Genomic DNA, 20,226 nt, shown 5'->3' with positions numbered 1-20,226 from the left:
GAATTATAAAATGCTTATTAATCTGAAGTGCGTCATCCACGTAAAATATTCAAATGGCTATTAACATCATGTTTCTGCTGCCTCTTTCATTAGAGTGCCATATTTCTTCATATAATTTATTTTATTTTTGTTGTTGTTGTTGAGAATACACACAGCAAACATATACCAATTCAACAATTACCACATGTACAATTCAGTGACACTGATTATCTTCTTCAAGTTGTGCAACCACTCTCACCCTCCTTTTTCAAACTGTTCCTCCCCCATTAAACTCACTGCCCCCTAAGTTTCCTACCTAATCTTTCAAGTTGCAGTTGTCAATTTGATCCCATATAGATAGATCTTAGAAGAACATAATGCTCAAGGCAGACATTCTTTACTAGTTAGTTAAGCTAAACTATTGTTTGATTTTAAGAAGACTTCAGGGGATATTTTTGGTTTAAGGTTTAAAGGTTATCTCAGGGCAATAGTTTCAGGGGTTCATTCAGCCTCCATGGCTCCAGAAAGTCTGGATTCCATGAGAATATGAAATTCTGTTCCACATAGATGAGATTTTTTAGCAAGGCTGTGGAAAAAAAATGATTATTTTCAATTCTACATTGCTTACTAAAAAGTCTTAAAACTCATGAAAGTAAAATTCTCCCAGAATCACATTCCAGGTTAAACAGCCATGGTGTTTACATATTTACAAAAGAAAACCCTACTAGAAAACCCAATATAGAAAATGAAATCCTAAGAAGCTGGAGGCCAGTTTTTCCAACCTTAGTATTTTCTACAACCTAGAAATAATAGAAACTCTTTTTTGCCCTTTGGTGTGTATGTGTGTGTTTCCTTTTGGTGTGTATGTGTGTGTTTCCTTTTGGTGTGTATGTGTGTGATTCCTTTTGGTGTATATGTGTGTGTTTCCTTTTGGTGTGTATGTGTGCATTTCCTTTTGGTGTGTATGTGCGTGTTTCCTTTTGGTGTGTACGTGTGTGTTTCCTTTTGGTGTGTATGTGTGTGTTTCCATTTGGTGTGTATGTGTGTGCTTCCTTTTGGTGTGTATGTGTGTGTTTCCTCTTGATCTTAGTCTGAATCACTTTCTGGCTTCATTCAGAATCCACCGAGGCCCAACAGGGAGTTAGCTGTTTGTGTACTGTGTTTTAAGCACTAGGAAAACCATAGGGCTGACTCATTTCTAATGTGTGCCCTGCATGTTGTCAGTAAAGGCTGTGGAAAAGTCAGGAAACAGGACTTGGCTCTGGGTATCTAGCGGATTTTCCCATTTTTCACAGTTTCTTAGAAAATGTTCCTGCCCAACATTGGAAAATGTTACTGCCCAAAGTTAGTAGGTGTCAGGATAACCCAATTCTAATTTTGGAATCTCTTGTATGTGGCCTCAGGCAAGCAAATTCACTTTATGGGGCTTATTTTTTTCAATTTTGCCTTCTACTTATTTTCACCCCTTGAAAAAAGGGTGGGAAGATTAATGAGATCATGTCTGTCAATTTCTGAAGAAAATAGATGGTGAAACCATTAATGCTTATGAATTCTCCTCCCCCCAGGGTTTTAAGAAGCGAAATGGGTTCCATTCATTTGAGATGAGATTTGAAATGAATGACCTCTTAGGTACCTTTCTAAATTTTAGATCAAAAAGAGACAGAGAAACCCATTCAACTAGGAAAAGTCAGACAAAACTGAACAGGCAGTTGTTCTAAAGTTTCACATGAGCAATGCTTTACACCACACCATACCTTCAGCTGAAATCTTTCACCAAGAAGTCAGTAAATCTCTGAGACATCCAGCAGCAGAGGTGGACAGTCATTCCCCATTTCCTACCATGTGGAGGTCCAAAACTCCTGGACAAGTGCAATCATTGGCACCTTCCCCAACTGAACACAGAAGGTTTTCTTGGTAGGTAATACCCGGATTAGTTTGAGGGGGATCCTATATTGGACTATCAAATTAGCAAATAAATTATAATGATAACCACTGGCAAAGACAGGATAAGATGAAGGTGCTCATTCATTACTAAACCAGTTAGATTGAGCTGACTCCCACTCATGGCAACCCCATGTGTGTCAGAGCAAAACTGTGCTCAATAAGATTTTCAGTGGCTGATTTTTTTGGGAGTACATTGCCGGGCATTTCTTTCAAGGCACCTCTGGGTGTACCTGAACCTCTAATATTTTGATTAGCAGCTGATTATGCTGTTTGCACAACCTAGGGGCTCCCATACATTACTGTTGTTGTCGTTGTTGTTAGGTGCCATGGAGTCAATTGACTCATAGTGACCCCATGTGACAAAGCAGAACTGCCCCCTAGGGCTTTCCCGGCTGTAATCTTTATGGGAGCCGATCACCAGGTCTTTCTCCCGTGGGGCCACTGGGTAGGTTCAAACTGACCACATTTTGGTCAGCAGCCTAGCGCTTAACCGTTGCACCACCAAGGCCCCTTCTCATACATTACTAGTAGCAGTAAAAATTAGTAAAACCCTTTCTGGGCATCATTAAGCCCTTAAAACAAATTTATCTCTTTTAACTTAATTCCTCTTTTCAGAATCTATCACAGTCAAATAAACAGGATCGTGCAGAGATTTATGCATAGGATATTCACTGCTTATGTTATTTATAACAGTAAAAAAAAATGGTACAAGCTGAATGTTAAATAATAGGAGAGTGGATAAACAAATTAAGGAACATCCAGACAATGAGATATTGAAACGCCATTTAAAAAGGTATTTCCAAACAGCTATATAATTCATGGTAAATTACCCTAGGTTTATACTGTTGGAGAAAAAAATCAGGTGCAAAATGATACATTAGGTATGATACCAACTTTGGTAAACGCAACTTAGTTGATGAGAACGATAGTAATTTAGGGTGTGTAAATAATAAAGTAGGTCTGTCTCTAGTAATAAAGTGGGTCCATCTCTAATTTGTCAATAGCTGGCCAAACTTCTCTCCTCCATATGCTTTTATGATACTGTAATCACGTGTTTCTTTTGATTACATGTTGTCTACTTCCTCTGACCTACTAGACTGAGAGTTCCCTGAGGGCAAGGAATGGTCTAAACATTACCTTGGATGCTAAGCAATTTATTCCATTCCAACACCTTGGGGACGCTTGTTCATTCTTGCCTACCTTATTATGCCAGTTAGCATGAGAAGCCCAATTTGCAGGAAGAGGTCTTCTTTTCAAGAAAATAAAAGCACCCAATGTCCATTTGATGTCAACATTAGAATGCAGTCACTGCATCAGAGAAGCTCCGTGCTCCTCCCTCGCACCCTTACCTGAGGTTTGCCAGGTGCGGGGCCTGACCCAGGCTCCATTTCTGAAGGGGCCAGGAGGCTCCCCAAGTTAATCAAGGTTCCCAGGCCAACAGCCCTCACTCTCTTCCCCAGCCCCCACCAAAGTCCTTCCTCCCCCGGGCTCCTCCCCCTCCAGCCTTGGCCCCAGAGCCACCTTCTCTGTAGAACCACTGAGCAGGGACCAACAATCCCCCTGGCCGAATGCCACCCTAAACAAAGTGCTGCTCTGCAAGTGATCCCGCCTATGTTTTCTTTCTCTGGAACCTGTTTTTTCTGGCACAGTGGCACCCCCAAAATTCCTGGCTTTCTTCAAAGACAGGGCATTGAAACTCTGTTCAAATATCTCCTATCCGAAAGTCTGCAGAGTGGTTGTGATCTTTTCAATCTCTCTCTCTTTCCTTCTCTCTCCCTCTCTCTCTCTCTCACTCACACACACACACACACACACACACACACAAAGAATGGAAGAAAACTCAAAAGGTCATATCATATGGCCCATCATCTTATGTTTAGACAATAATGGTAATAGTAGCCAACAGTTTTTGAAAACTTATCACATGCCAGGCACTGTACTATGTATGTTCTTTACATGGTTTGTCCTACAAGACAAGTACTATTCCTTTTTTACCCTTTTTACAGATGCAGAAACATAGACTTCAAGAACGTAAGTTACTTGCCCCAAATCATATACCTAAGCTGGGATTCAGACCCAGGCAGTCTGACTCAGGAGCCCCAACGACATTAACAAAAAAAATCCACAGGCTTCAGCCGTCTAAGGCATCTCCAGCACTAGAAGATTTTTAGGGAGCACACCACCAAACCACTCCGGCACACCCAAGATGAGGCTCGTTTTTGGCGGAACATCCTGGGAAAGCTGGGAGTGATGGAGGAGCGCTGGGTCAGGGTCAGCTGAACTAACGAGGACAGAAGAAAAGAAAGGAACAAGACTGCAAAGGCAGCAAAATCCACAGGCAAAAGAGAATTCCACTCACCCCGGAAAAACAAAGACCATGACAGAGTGTGGCAAAGGGTTTCTAGTTCTCTCCAACTGCCAAATACTAGCCAGAGCCCTCCTGTGCTCAGTGATATCCCCGCCTTACAGCGACGCCACTCTGCAAAGGAAGCTCTTTCACCTTCACTGTCTTTCCCCGCACACAATCTGCGGGGTTATTCCCCATCTCTCTGGGCACTAGACTAATATTATTTTGCACCATGCAGACGGTGTGTCCATGAAGGCCTCCAGCCAGATTGCTGCAGTAGAAGTAGAAACAGGACTCAGGGAGCCTTGAGTCATTCTAACACCACCCTTCCTTTCTGCACTACACTCTTTTTCCTTCTCTGAATTGTATGTGCCACCAGCAATCAAGACAGGAAAAACAAGCAAAGTCTTACATACACTGACAAAATGCTGATCTGTCGATTCTATTAATAATACAAAATCTCAGCAACTGCAAATGGCATTACACGAATGATTCCACAAAGTTTAAACTAAACGTGTCAATTTTAAATACATTTGCAGAGACTTCACCATTATCATATTAAATACTGATTTTTTAAAAGGAAATATCCTGGTATTTCCTAAAGAAAAACTATTTAGACACTAGAAAACCAACAAAGATATTGAAAAAAATAAACTTTAAAAAATACGTTTATTCCGCTATAGTGCACAAGTCTTAGCACAAGAAAAACCACGATCATATATTTGTAAATACTTCAGCCCTATCGAACACCTACCATTTTTTTCAAAAGACATAATAACTGTGATTTTAACCTGTTTCTAACAGGGAAACAGTTTCTTAGTACTGTCTTTAAAATAATGAAACAAAATCTGTCAAAGTAAATAACACCTTGAAAAAAATAATCACAGACTTATATGAAAGATTTAATTCTGAGAAAATATAAATACCTGCAGACATAAACGTACCTTACCAACATATATGCCAAGGTACTAAAGGAGCTGGCTAAATGACTTACTAACTCAATTTATTTTTGAAAAAAGAAAAAAATCCCACACATTTCAGGATATATTAGTAGACTAGACAAGCTATAGGGTCACTATGAGTCGGAATCAACTCAACAGCAACGGATTTGTTTTTTGTTTTTTTGTAGGCAAGCTTTGTAAGAATGCAACATCAATCTTCAAGAAAATGGAAGTTAATAATCTGAGAAAGGTGGCCCTGACTGTAATAATGAAGTCCCCTGGGTGGCACAAACGGTTAAGCACTCGACTACTTGCCGAAACGTTGGCAGTTCAAACCCACCCAGAGGCACCTCTGAAGACAGGTCTAGCAGTGTACTTCTGAAAAGTCACAGCCTTGAAAGCTCCATGGCACAGTTCTATTCTGAAACACGTGGGGTCGCCATGAGTCGGAATTGACTCAACAGCAACTAACAACCACAACATGAAAATAAAGGGGAAAAAGTCTGTAAACATGCGAAGGATGATGAAAATACAGTGTGAAACAAAACAGATTTACAACGGGAAATCAAAGAAGGTTCGTTTTTTGAGGGTAGAACTTTTGCATTTTTTACTTTGCTTTTGTTTTTATTGTGGCAAATAACTACGTGACAAAGCATTGGACATTTCAACGGCTTCACGTGCACAGTTCGGTGACATTATGTTTATCCTGTTGTTCAATAACAGCCCTTATCTATTCCTGAATGTTTCCATCGCCTTTAACAGAAGTTCAGTGTCCCCTAAGTATTGAGTACTCCTTTCCTCCTCCCTTCCAATCACCCCTGTAATCACTAATATATTTTGGTCTCTATACACTTGCCTATTCTAAGTATTTCATAGAAATTAGATCATACAATATATGTCCTCTTGTGCTGACATTTCACTCAGTATGTTTTCCAGGTTCACCCATGTTGTAGCATGTATCAGGACTTATTTCTCTTCTAACTAGATTTTTTTTTTTCAGTGAAAATCCAAAATGAATGTTAAATGGAAGCTTTTGATAACAGATGAAGGACTGAGTCTCCATAATTTTCTTCCTTATTTTGAGCTGAAATTAGTCATCAAGCAAGATTTGAAAAAGCTCAAATAAAACTATGTCTACACAGGCAACAGCCAATGGAGAGTTAAGATAATCAATTATCCAACAGATCTAGGTAAATCAATCACATTGTGACTAAACAAGAGGGTTTTCAAGGCACCTATCCAGTTTAACAATTATATTAGTTCATATCAAAGGGAAACAGTTGCTCAATTTTCTTCAACACTGTGCCTAAAATATTCCAAAGCAATGATGAAAGCTCACCAGAACGCTTCCAAAAAGGCGCCTACAAGCAGGCATCTCAGTGCTAGATTTATTCAAATGACTAAGCCTGAAAAAACTGTAAAAAGTTTGAAAATTGTAAAATATTTGTACGAAGCTTACACCGCCCACAGCATATGAGATAATGAAACACAATAGAGACAACGTCAGATCAAAAACTCAAACCAGGATCCTCGTCGCCAACCACTCTCCCCAGCTATTTCTGAAACCACAGAGGAAAAAAGATTATTTCAAAGATAAAACATGTCACAGCCAATATACCTGATGCACACAGGCTGCTGTCTTCTTTGTACAGCAAGTTCATTGCTAAGGAACATGGATTTTGCAAAATGGAAAAAGTTTACCACCATCATCATCAGAAAATAAAACATCTAGGACTTAGCCAAACTAATAAACACATACTTCTTATTTCACCACCTATATTCCCCACTAAATAGCGACAACAATAAAAAACCAAGTCCACTGCCACTGAGTCAATTCCAACCGAGTAGAACAGAGTAGAACTACTCTACAGGGTTTTCATGGCTGTCATCTTTATAGAAGCAGATCTCCAGGCCTTTCTTCCATGGCACTGCCAGTTAGGTTCAAGCCACCAACTTTTAGGCTAGTAGACAAACACAAACCGTCTGTACCACCCAGGAACCTTCATTCCCCACTAGTCCCTGTCTTAGAGGAGAATTTTTTTTTTAATTAAAGAACTCAACTACCATATTTGTTAGATTATGGGTCTCAGACTTTTGGATTTCAGAGAACTGTAAAAGTTTCCCAAAAATCATGGGACTAGATTAGGGTTCAAATGAGATCATTATACCCAAACTACCATCTACTATCACCATTATTTCATAAAAGAAATAAGATTTTATCATGAAAAAACAGGAAAGCATAATTTCAGGAGAGCAAAAAGGATAATCCTTTTCATTTGATACATTTGGATTTCCGAACATCTCAATTTTTTTTTTTTTTTTTCATTTTACTGCACACAAGTAAAAAAACTTCATCCTGAACCAACACTGAGAAAAACTGACATAAAGCAGGGGCTCTCAAAGGGTGGGCCTGGGACCACCAGCAGCAACATCACCTGGGAACGTGATAGAAATGCAAATTCTCAAGCCCCACCCCAAACCTACTGAATGAGCAAATCTAGGGATACATCTAGCAATTTATGTTTTAGCAAGCCCTCCAGGTAAGGCTGACGCAGGCAGAAGTTTGAGGACCACCGGTCCTTAAAAACAGAGGACATATAAAGAGTATAGATTTCAGAACTCTGATAAAAGTCCAGGGAATCTGATTCAAGGTTGTCAGGCCCAGGCTCCTCATCTCCATACTTCATGAAAATACAGTTAAGATTTTTTCCAAATAAACAATGGCAATATTTTAGTCTGAAATACATGGTCTGACAATGGCACTCAATAACTGAAATCTGATCTACCCAGAATCCAGGACGTCCGGTCACTGCCCATAAATACCAGCAAATGACTAGCTCCTTCTTCTTCAACACAGTTCTATGCCCTGCTCTCCTGGGCTCCTCTTCAATACTGTCAACAGCCTGCACGTCTTACAATACTTACACCACTTACCACGTCAAAACAATTTTCAATTTCAATATTTGATTTCCACTTTGATCAACTCAACAACCCCATGAAGTAGGTACAACAGACTATTATTCCCATTTGGCAGATGCAGAACCTGAGGCTTGGAGAGGACATTTAATTTCTGCTCTTAACAGGAGGCTCTTTTTTTTTTTAAGTCTCTATCTTCCATTCTATCCCTTGGAATCCAGTACGGCATGAGTCCTTCCCTATGGCGGTGGTGGCTGTTGTTTTTAGGTGCCATAAAGTTGATTCTGCCTCACTGACCCCATGTTACAGAGTAGAATTGTCCTATAGGGTTTTTTTCTAGGCTGTAATTTTTATGGAAACAGATCACCAGGTCTTTCCCCCACAGAGCCACCTTTTAGGTGGTAGCCAAGTGCCTAACTGTTGCAACCAACAAGTACAATTCCCAAATTTACAATTTCCCAAGAAAGCTTAGCAGTCTGTCGTGATGACCTACTGCACACCCATTGCTGCAGAAGTTCTCGCCAGTCTCCCCAGAGGGCCTCCCAGCACATCCCTCCACACAGGTGGGATAGGAGCTCAACTCACAGTGTCAGACCAAGTGATTTGCTGTCTGTCCACCATGGCCAGCCCTTGGCATCCCTGCACCGCCATGCACTTCTCAGACTTTCCTGCACCTCGGCAAGGCCAGCCTTCCACTTGGCTAAAGGCAAGGTGGGTCCTTTCTATCCCAAATGACTAAACTTACCCACCTGCCAAGGGTTGTCTGGCATTACTTCTGGAACTCAAGAGAACAAGACCATCAGAGACGTGAAAAGGGCTGACTTTCATCTAACCATCCACCTCGCCCAGAGCTGCACTCAGGGAAATGATGGAGCACACCACCTTGGCACGGTCCTGTGAACACAATGCAGAGCCGGCAGAGGCAGAATCTCAGCTCCATCGTGAGTCAAGTAGAAAAGGGCAGTCAGATGGGTTCATGAACTCTTTCCAGGGACAGAAAGAACCCAAGAGGACCAAACACAGATTAACAAGTGAGTCACCTAAGAAAGGGGAAGAAAAAGGTGGCAGGAAAATTCAGCGCCAAACACCCCCACTTCACCATAGCCTGTTTTTGTTAGACTCACCCCAGGCATCTGCTACGACTTACAATTGATTTCATTTTTAATAGACACCCGTTCTACTTTTCTTTCTTTAGTGGCTATAAAGAGGAAAAAGGACATACAGGAGCCAGCTGGGGAAAGAAAGCAGACAGCTGCCCACTTCTCCTCTCCTCCTTCTGTCCAGAGCCACCAACACCAAAAGCTTGCACTGCAGGTGGGGTCCCAGGAAGTATCAGGAGATGAGGATTCTGATGAAAGAGAGGACCCCACTGCTGTAAACAGGTGGAAACAGAACACATCTGCATTAAAGCCCTAATTTTCAGTCTCCTACTCCGTTACTCTCACCCAATGCCACCCACCACCTGAGAAACCAGCTCACTCTGACAGACTCCAAACCTCAAGCAACACTGAGCAAAAGTCCTCAGTAAATATTCCACCCTTTGTTTTGGAGTCATTATTTTGTTTTCTGCTTTTGTAACTATTACTCACAACAGACATAAGAAGCCAAAACTATAAACTCAATCAAGAATTATTTACTGGCAATATAGCAGGCTAATCAATCTGGTGAGAATCATGGGGAAGCCCCCCCAAAAATTAAAAGTATATATCAAGAGGAAGCCCTGATGGCACAGTGGTTAAGAGCCTGGCTGCTAACCAAAAGGTCAACAGTTCAAATCCACCAGCCACTCCTGGGAAACCTTATGGGGGCAGTTCCACTCTGTCCTATAGGGTCACTATGAGTCGGAACTGATTCGACAGCACCTAACAATGACATATCAAGATTTCAAGCAGCACAAAAGGCCATTTACAATATATTTCTACTCAAAACCCCTCAGTGTATAAGCACTGGGCAAAGGAAGGATGAACGCAGTGGCGTCTCATTAAAGAATTCACAGGGCTCTCCTGCAGCCATGACCACCTCTCCTCTCACTGTGAACTACCTAACCCACATGTGGATCCCCATTGCAGCAAGGACCTGTACAGCCAGCCATCAAGTAGCAGCTTTGCAAGACTGCACAAGCTGGGGATCTCAACAGGAATTCCCATCGGATGAGCACAGCCTAACTCTCTAAGGTAAAGTATAAATTCTTTTTCAACTAAAGCCAGAAACATCTGAGCTCAGGTTCTTGGCACTCTCTCAGTCCCCCCAAAGCACTGCCAAGGCTTAGATATGCCCGTGGAATAAGAAAACAAGACATGGAAGGCTAGCCGAGATCTTTTTAGCCTAGAGATGATGACTCAGCACCCAGACTGGTCCAAACCATGAGTCAAGGTTTAATGAGCTGATGTAAGGGGAGACCATGAGATGAGCTCCGAGCTTAATAAATTAATGAAGTGCAATGGATTTTTGAGGACATAGTTCAATTCAAGATAGGATCTGGGAAGAAGAGAAGGGTATGGGTTCACCATGCACATTCTAGAAATGCCACAGACACACAGCGGCCACCACAACAAATCATTATGATCTGCCGCCTTTGCCAATTATTACAAACCCAAGAAGAGTAAGCAAGCTGAACAGATCTGCAGACACACGCTACAAATAATCAATAAAAGAAGCGAGAGTGAAAGATATCTTTCAAGATAAAAATGAGGCTCTGCAAAGTTCAGGCTCCACCTAAGTCTAGAACCACTTTGTCTCCGGCCACAGTATTAAGTGTGTGCCATTTCATCTGAGAGAGAATAGCTATTGTCAAACACGTTACATATTTGCCTCACTGTCTTATCATACTGGATGCGTCCTCCTTTGATCTGTGGAACAAACAAGAAATGTATCCATTCATTTTCCCTAGGGAGCAGCCCTCCAGAGAACTATTTTTTCCCTGTGCATTCCTTAGCCCCGTGAGACACATTTATTACAAAGAGACAGATACAAGTTGGTATTAAGCAGACTCTGAGAGTAAATCAGGACAATGTTCAGCTTCAATGAGCCTGACGTTTCCTTTAAACACCTTGGGGATGGGCTGGAGGGTAGGGTGAATCACTCCAAGTCCTTGCAATTCCACCCCTGCCCAAGTACTATCTTTTCCAGCCATGTTCACAAGCCAAAGACAAACTTGCTTATCTGAGATATAGAAAAATACACATAGTTCACACACACACACATGCATAGTTCACACACACACACACATATACATACACAAGCATTTCTGGATTGTCATCAACATCATCTTAGTAAATTCAGTTGATCAAGAAATATTTGCAAGCAATATGGCTGGCAAGTCAACCTGATGAGAATTATGGAGAAGCCCTAAAAAATGTAAAAATATGTATCAAGATTTCAAGTAGCATAAGAGGGCTTACTGACCCTCCTATTTAAAATAGTTTGTCCCTTTATTCCCCCCCCTTATTTTCCATCCCAGCACTTATCACAAGCATAATTATCTGCTTTATTTGTGTACATATTCATAGTCTTTATCCCACCTCGCTCCTAGCCGGGAGTGTAGGGGTCAAGTACACGAAGCCAAGGACCATGGGTGTCTTCTTGCTCACTGTTGATTCCCTAGCACCTGGCATGACACTTGGCTCAAGGAGAGCACTGGATAAACATTTATAATTGAGTAAATGAAGTAAATAAGAAATGGGAAATAGGAAAGGGACAAAAATCATAAAAGATAAAAAGGAAACCTCTGTTACTTGACCACCACCCATCTGTCAGTTTGTTATCCTGTGGTGGCTTGCATGTTGCTGTGATGCTGGAAGCTATACCACCAGTATTTGAAATACCTGTAGGGTCACCCATGGTGGACAGATTTCAGCAAAGCTTCTGGACTAAGACAGACTAGGAAAAAAGGCCTGATGATCTACTTCTAAAAATCAACAAATGAAAACCCTATGGATCACAGAATATTGTCCAAAACTTTGACTTGCTCACTTTGGACACATCAACAGGAGTGATGGATCTCTGGAGAAGGATATCGTGTTTGATAAAGTGGAGCACCAGCAAAGGCAAGAGAATTACTCAATGAGATGGACTGACACAGTGACCACCACAACGGACTCAAACATACCAATAATGCTCATGAAGATGGTACAGGCCCACGCAACATTTCATTCTGTTGTACCTCAGGTTGCCATGAGTTGGAGCTGACTCAGCATCAACTAATAATATTACTTGAAAAGGATGAACATAGGAAAACAGCAGCTCCACCGGACCATGTACTGTGCATGCCATCAAGTTGAGAGAGGAGAGTTGCTCACATTTCTGAGCTCCTGAGTCACTAAAGCTTTCCCACAGCAACGCATGACATGCCCATGTGAACCTGAACTCCTAGTCTGTTTTGGATATGAGATGGATATGAGTAATTCTCAGGAAAAAGATCTGAGAGTGTACCTATCTTTGGTTCAAATATTTTCATGAGCAAATTAAGTCAACGATGCCGTGAGTATATCTGGAATTATGGTTGTGGTGTTTCCAACCTAGCATTTGAAACTTTAAAAGTCAGCAAATCACGTTCCTATGGAAGAATTCTGTTTTTCTTTTTCCCAAGTAGATTTCTTTTGGGTAAAGCACATAGACTATGAACCATTATAAAATGCTCAAGAAAATCACCTATTTGGATGGTGCTTGTCAATTTCTACCACAGCTTGTACTGATAAATCAAATCTTCTCCCACATTTAATGTTAGTTAGACCATTTGTTCCTTCACCAACCCTCTGATACCTCCTGGGTGCTGGGAGCTAGTAAAGCTGAAGTAGCCCAGGTCACAGTCCAGTGGGGGTGGGGGGACTGTCACCACCACAGGTGGCTGTAATACACTCTGTGTGTGCAGTGACAGAGCTCCACACAGCAGAGGAGTGCAACAGCAAGGCTTCTTCAGGAAACCATCCTGAAGAAAGGGTTGTTGTTGTTATTTGTCATCAAGTGGGCTCCAAATCATGGTAACCCCATGTATAACGGATCAAAACATTTCCCAGTCCTGGGCTCAAGCCCATTGTGTGGCCACTGTGTGTTCTGAGGCCTTCCAACCTAGAGGGCACATCTTCCAGCACTGTATCAGACAATATTCTGTTGTGATCCATAGAGTCTTCCTTGACTAATTTTCAGAAGTACATCACCAGGCCTTTCTTCCTTGTCTGTCTAGTCTGGAAGCTCCATTGAAACCTGCCCACCACGGATGACCCTGCTGGTATTTGAAATACTAGTGGCATAGCTTCCAGCATCATAGCAACACGCAAGCCAATCATGGTTCAACAAACTGACAGGTGGGTGGTTGGAAGAAGGGTTACCACACTATAGTGAGCAAGAGTTCACCATGACAGGGGAGGGGGAACTGGAGAGCATTTGAGCAGAGAACCATAGTAAGAAAAGACACAGATGTGACACAGTAAAGCAGATAGTTTAATGGGACACAGTAAAGCAGGGGAGTGGGGCAGTGTGGGTTACCATCAACTGCTCTGTGTGACTGAAATTTGAAGCCTAAGGAAAAGCATGGGGAGAAAAAAAAAAATGTGAAAAGAAGCAGGACCATTTAATAATTTGCTTAGGTTCTTTTCTACTGGCAAAGGAGAGCTACTGAAGGATTTTACACTGGGCAGTGACATAATCCTATCTGCATTTTAGATCCATCACTCAGGGTGACCTTTCTTCCAGGGTAGGTTTTATTATTCTTGCTTTACTTATCAGGCTCCAGAGAGGTCAAATAAGTACCACACAACAGTCCTAAGCTGCCAATTACAAGACCCATGCTCTTTCAACCACGCTAAGGAGAATTTCTTGGAGGCTCAAACAGTTAAGCATTCAGCTGTGCAGGAGAAAAACTTGGCAATCTGCTTCTATGAAGATTACAGCCAACGAAACCCTGTGGGGCAGTTCCACTCTGCCTCATGTGGTCACTATGAGTCAGAACTGACTCGATGGCACCTAACAACAAGGAGAACTTACTGAGAGGTTTAGCCATAAACACAAGGAATAAGATTGGCTGGTAGATGCTGAGGCAGGAATATGGGTGTTAGAGGTTTATTTTAGAATTTAGGGACATCTGCTAAGGGTTATATAGGCAGTGTGCAAAGACAGAGAAAGAGGAAAAAGACAAAATTGGAAATGCTGGGGGACAGCGGGGAGGAGACTGTAGAAGCAAGGCCCAAGGAAGCAAGTGCAGTGAGTACCCAACAGAGGAGTCTTCCTCAGAAAGAAAGGAGGAATTCTGAGGTTGGGAGAATGGAAGTTGCGAGAACTCACTTTGGCTCCAATCTCCTCTGCAAAGCAGCAGGGAAAATAGGGCACGAGTAATAAGCAGTATGAAAATGGGCTAAAACAGTCCATGAGAAAATCTAATCCACAATTAGAGATAAAGATTTATGTAGCAGAAGAGGCCCAGGAAGAGTTAGAAAGCACGACTTTGCAGAGAATCAAAAAGCTTAATTAAAAAGAAAAATCTTTTGTCAGATATTAACCTGCATTTGCTTTTACTTACTTGATTATTGTTTTTTTTTTTTTTTTTTTAATTCCACTCCCTAACACCTGGAATTTGGTTTGGTGTCAGGTGAGAAGTGATGATCCCCACTAGGGATGGCGCCGCCCGCTTCGGGGCATCTGGAAATAAGTGGGGGTTTTGTGGTTGATCAGAGGGGAGGAGGGTATTTCTGCTTTTAGAGGGTAGGAGTCAGGGATGCTGAATATCCGGAAACGTGCAAGACAATCCTGAGCAATGAAGAATCATCTTGCTGAAATGCCAACAGAGCCTCCACCAAGAAACACACTGAGCTGTTTTTTCCAATGAGCTAACCCATAATCCCAGCGCCATTTTTTTTTTTTAATTCAGGCATTCAATTATTCATTTAACAAATAAGTCCTGAGCGCCTCCTCTATGCCAAATACACTCGTAGGCACTGGTGCAAACGAGTCAGACACTATCACTTGCCCTTTCTCCACTGATTTCAAAAACATTTGAAAAGAAATGCTATTTAAATGTTTTTTAAATACATAACTTTAAAGAACTGGCAAATTACAGCTAAGCAAGAGTCTTGTTGGTCCTGATAAGAATTACTTGTAATAAACACTTAACTACACATACAAATATTAAATCTAAGTGTTTGCTCTCATAAGAAGGTTAAACAATATGTCCACATTGTTACTGATATCACTAGTTTGCTTAGCAAACTCCTTTTTCATAATACTGCTCTAACCAACTTCAGAATAGCCCTGTTGATTATCATTTGGCATTCCAAATTTATGGTGATCCCGATTAATGAGGTTTTACTGGGGTTTTTGACATGCGGTACTTATAGAGCAAGATAATTACAGGTGTTAATTGTGTTATGTTTATATCTGACAGACTGTGACTAATTTCTTTGAGATAGTTACCTGGATTGGACCGTGTGCATATGAGTAAATACACAGACACACTAAGCAAACAATGGAATATTGTTGCTAGTTCGTTGCCTGCCTTCTGACTAAACATAAAAAGTCTGTATTACGGCCATATCATCATGTTTTCTACAAAGAACATGACACCTCGCTAAGTGATTGGTGCAATAGACTTCTCGGCACTACATTTGCACCAGCTGCAATGTATTGCCTTACAATGTCCCTACATCCTAGACCTGAGGTAAGTGACTTAAACTCCTCAGGTCTGTAAAGTAAGCTGGTTGGACTGGAGCCAGCTGTGGGTGTTCCCAAAGGAAGTAATGAAGGCACCAGAGGTTTCAGTATTTCAAGGGACCCAAGAGAAACCAAACATTTACCCCATTGTAAGATGGCACAGGCTAAAATATACTTGCTTTGGACTAGGATTCTATCAACTCAAAGTGCAGTGGCCATCCTTCACCTCATGCTGAGGTGAAGCGTTCACTGGCAGTGAGGTATGTCTTTTATTAATAAAAACATAAAAGAAAATAATTAACTCTTCAAAATATCGTTTCTTTTGTCATCGTGATTAAAAAGCTCATCTTTAAGAGTCCTTCTAAAACTCTATAATCCCAACTTTCACACTAAGTTATTCCTGCCATGAGTATAGCCAGATAGCTGCTGTCCAGTTGACTCCTATTTATGGTGGCCTTATCCACAAGGACATATTACCCAGTCTGTGTCATCCTTACAATCGCCAGCATGACAGAATCCATCTTTGTGGCTATTATGCCAATCCATCTTACCAAGGGTCTCCCTCACCCTTGCTGGCCCTCAGCTTCACCAAACACGATGTCATCTTCTAGCAACTGATCCCTCCTGATGACGTGTCCAAAGCAAGCAAGTCAGGCAATGTTCTTTGTGATTCATAAGGTTTTCACTGACTCGTTTTTGGATGCAGATCACCAGGCCTTTCTTCCTGGTCTCTCTTAGTCTGGACACTCCACTGAAACCTATCTACAATGGGTGACCCTGTTGGTATTTGAAATCTCGGTGGCATAGCTTCCAGCATCATAGTAACGTGTAACTCACTATAGTATGACAAACTGACAGAAACCCTACAAAATGGTTCTACTCTGCCCTATAGGTCACTAGGAGTCAACAACAACAACATCATCACCATTAGACAAGAAAGACATTTAGGCACAGAGCAGGGACTTGTCCAAGGTCACATGCCAGTGAATGGGTGAACTAGGTACATCTGAAGCCAGGTTGGTATTTTTGGCCCCTGTGAAATTCCAGAGGCAGATGAGTACATGAACTCAGGGTATCAGGCAGGTGATAACTTGTCCTGAAGCACTTCTGAAAAATAACCCATAGCCTTTCACTGCATCCAGTGTTTCATTTCCACACTGGTCACCAGTTCCTATTATTTGGGCTTTCTTCTCCCTCCCAGGTACATCAGATTTTCATTATATGCAGATCCTATATTTGCGAATTTACCTACTTGCTAAAATTTATTTGTAACTCCAAAATCAATATTCATGGCACTTACACAGTCATTCACAGCAGCAGAGCAGCAAAAAATCTGAGTTACCCGATGAGCCTGGTCCTAGCTAAGGTGGAGCAAGCCAACACTGTGCCTTCTTGTTTCAGCTCTCATTGTAAACAAGCATCCTTTTCGCAGTTTATTTAGTGCCAGCCGGGTTTTTCACATTTTCGTGCTTTTTATTGGTAATTTCACTGTTTAAAATGGCCTCCAAGTATAGTTCTAAAGTGCTGTCTAGTGCTTCCAAGCACAAGAAGGCTGTGATGTACCTTACAGAGAAACGGTATGTGTTAGACAGCTTTGTTCAGGCATGAGTCATCGTGCTACTGGCCATGAGTTCACTGTTAAGGATTCAACAATATATATTAAATAATGTGTTTTTAAATAGAAGCACACATAAAACAAGGTTATGTACTGACTGACAAAAATATTGTGACCAGAGGCTCTCAGAAACCTAACCCTTTATTTCCTCTAACAGCAATGGTTCAGTATTTGCTATTTCAGTATTCACAGTGACTTTCTGGAATATTAAAAAAAAAAAAAAAAATCAAACCAGTTGCCGTCGAGTCAGTTACACCAATAGTGAAAATCGATGATATTTTCACACATTTTGCTCCATGCTCCTTTTCTACTAACAAAAGGATCAACACAAAATTACTTAACTGGATAATACAGGCAAAAACAAACGAGACAAAAAAAATAAACTTCATTTCCTGGATGTAATCTTGGAGCTGTGTTTATGCTACAGCAATGTGTCCATTCACCTGCTATCATAGATTGAATTGTGTCCCCCAAAAATATGTGTATCAATTTGGCTAGGCCCTGATTCCCAGTGTTGTGTGACTGTCCACCATTTTGCCATCTGATATGATTTTCCTATGCATTCTAAATCCTGTCTCTATGATGTCCATGAGATGGGATTAGTGGTAGTTATGTTAATGAGGCAGGACTCAATCTACAAGATTAGATTGTGTCTCAAGCCAATCTCTTTTGAGATATAAAAGGCAGAAGAGATCAGAGAGATGTGGGGACCTCATACCACCAAGAAAGCTGTGCCAGGAGCAGAGCACATCCTTTGGACCTGGGGTTCCTGCATGGAGAAGCTCCTAAACCAAGGGAAGATTGATGACAAGAACCTTACTTCAGAGCCAACAGAGAAAGAAAGCCTTCCCCTGGAGCTGGCCCCATAAATACAGATTTCTAGCCTGCTAGACTGTGAGAGAATAAATTTCTCTTTGTTAAAGCCATCCACTTGTCGTATTTCTGTTATAGCAGCACTAGAATAATGCCTACTGGATATCTTTGCTGAGGTGTCACTGGTCCACACACACACAGAACCTACCGCCTTCATCCTAAAACATGCTCCTCTTTGTGTATTCTCAGTGAAAGGCACCATCATTTACCCAGTTGCCCAAGCATGAAATCCCTTAGCCCTTCTCCCTGACTGGTGCGCTCATACCCAAAATGCTCACAAGTATGTGAACGTGAGCACCTCCATGTATCTCATCTGCCCCTCTGTTCCATCCTCATTGCCCAGATTAAAGCACTCATATCTCCCCAACTGCCCCCTTCGATGACTGCCAGGACAACTTAATTGGTCTCCCTGACACCTGTCTCACACTTCTCAAGTACAGCTACAACATGGTCTCTCAAAGACACAAAAAAGGCTGATCCTCCTTCTCCTTCAACTCTCCACCTACAGAATAAAATCCTAATTACTCAACATGACATAGAAAGTCCTTGACAACCAAGGCTTTTAACTCCCTTTCGATTTTCCTCTCCCACTGTCCTCATCCTTGCTTTAACTCCAAAACACAGCCTAAGTCTTTCATGTCTCTATCTTAGGACCAAAGCTGGTCCACCTTCCTGGAAGCCCTCCCTCCCTTCCTTAGCTGGTAACTCCTACACATCCCTCAAGCCTCAGGCCCAGCACCACCTTCTCTGTGAAGCCTTCCCTGACTCTCGCAGATAAACATAGAGGCACCCTGACCACCCCCCACTACTGGCCTCTCCACACTGCTGAATGGATCCTTCTCCCTAGGATCCTAAAAGGTTCAGTCAATGCTGCCATTTGCACCTCTAGCACCCAACACAGGTCGAGGAACAAAATAGAGGCTCAGTAGTAGTGACTGACTAAATAAATATGACTAAAGACAGCACACATGGGAATGAAAGAAAATCATCAACTATACAATTTATTGAAGGGGGACTCAGACTTGGAATCTGCTTTGATATTAAAAATACTCTGTAAAGGGAAGAGGCAAGGGGAGGAAAGGTATTTCTCGACCAAAGATTTGTCCCAGAGAGAGGAGAGGAGCATTAAGTAACAACACTTATTTCCTGAATGCCAACATCCACTCTGGGTAGAGGTTGTAAGTCCTAGTCCACTAAAATGCAAAGCCCTCAAGTGGGGATTCCAGAAGAATAAAGTCACATCTTAAAATACACTCTGTTCCCCAGAATATAAATTTTCTCAAAACCATGACAATTACATTTTATGTACCATTTAGCAGGGATTAGTGATTGTGGGACTAGCAGCTATAAAAATAAGATAAAATTAAAAAGTTAAAAACCATGGGAACTCAGAGACTAAAATCATGGTTTCTAAATGTAAATTAGGATGTCAGTGAAGCTCCCAAACGTCATGCTTCTTCTCTGAGGTCTTTTATCTTCTGGTGACACAAGCTTTAGTCAAATAACACAAGAGTAGCTCAGATGCTGGTCTCCTTACTCAGCCCTCTGAGTGCTCCGACTTTAAGTACACAGCCAGAAGTAAGTTCACAGTTAAGTTTAAATAGCAAAGGCATTTCTCATTATTAGAACATTACCCCCTCGGATGAACTATAAAAACTTTCTAACGAATTCCACTGTGTTACCAAACTGTTTTAAAAGACTATCTTGTACAAATAAAATAAAATACTGTTGCTTCCTTCATATTCTAAATGGAAAGCCTGTCTACCTAGACACTGCCCAGAAATTATTTCTTAAATTTCTGAAGCCATAACAGCCATGTATGAATTATTCGTTTATCTGATGTTTAAATATGGTTGAGCACGAGGTGCAAAGCACTGTGGGAGGTCCCAAGAGCACTAAAACATGGCATGGTTCCTCTTCTTCAGGAGTTTACAGTCTAGCAATGGCCTGTATCTTTTATCCACCTGAAG

At 41.5% G+C, this 20,226-nt stretch overlaps 1 protein-coding gene across 3 annotated transcripts in view; it reads right to left on the bottom strand.

Annotated features, from left to right (window-relative positions):
- Positions 1–20,226, bottom strand: part of CAMK1D (calcium/calmodulin dependent protein kinase ID) — a 491,464-nt gene that overhangs the window by 426,645 nt on the left and 44,593 nt on the right. The gene's annotated exons all lie outside the window — the stretch shown is intronic.

This window comes from Loxodonta africana, chromosome 4 (assembly GCF_030014295.1).
Source record: "Loxodonta africana isolate mLoxAfr1 chromosome 4, mLoxAfr1.hap2, whole genome shotgun sequence".
NCBI classification, from domain to species: Eukaryota; Metazoa; Chordata; class Mammalia; order Proboscidea; family Elephantidae; genus Loxodonta; species Loxodonta africana.
Note: the sequence above shows the minus strand (reverse complement) of the source record. Positions and strands in the feature narration are given on the sequence as shown.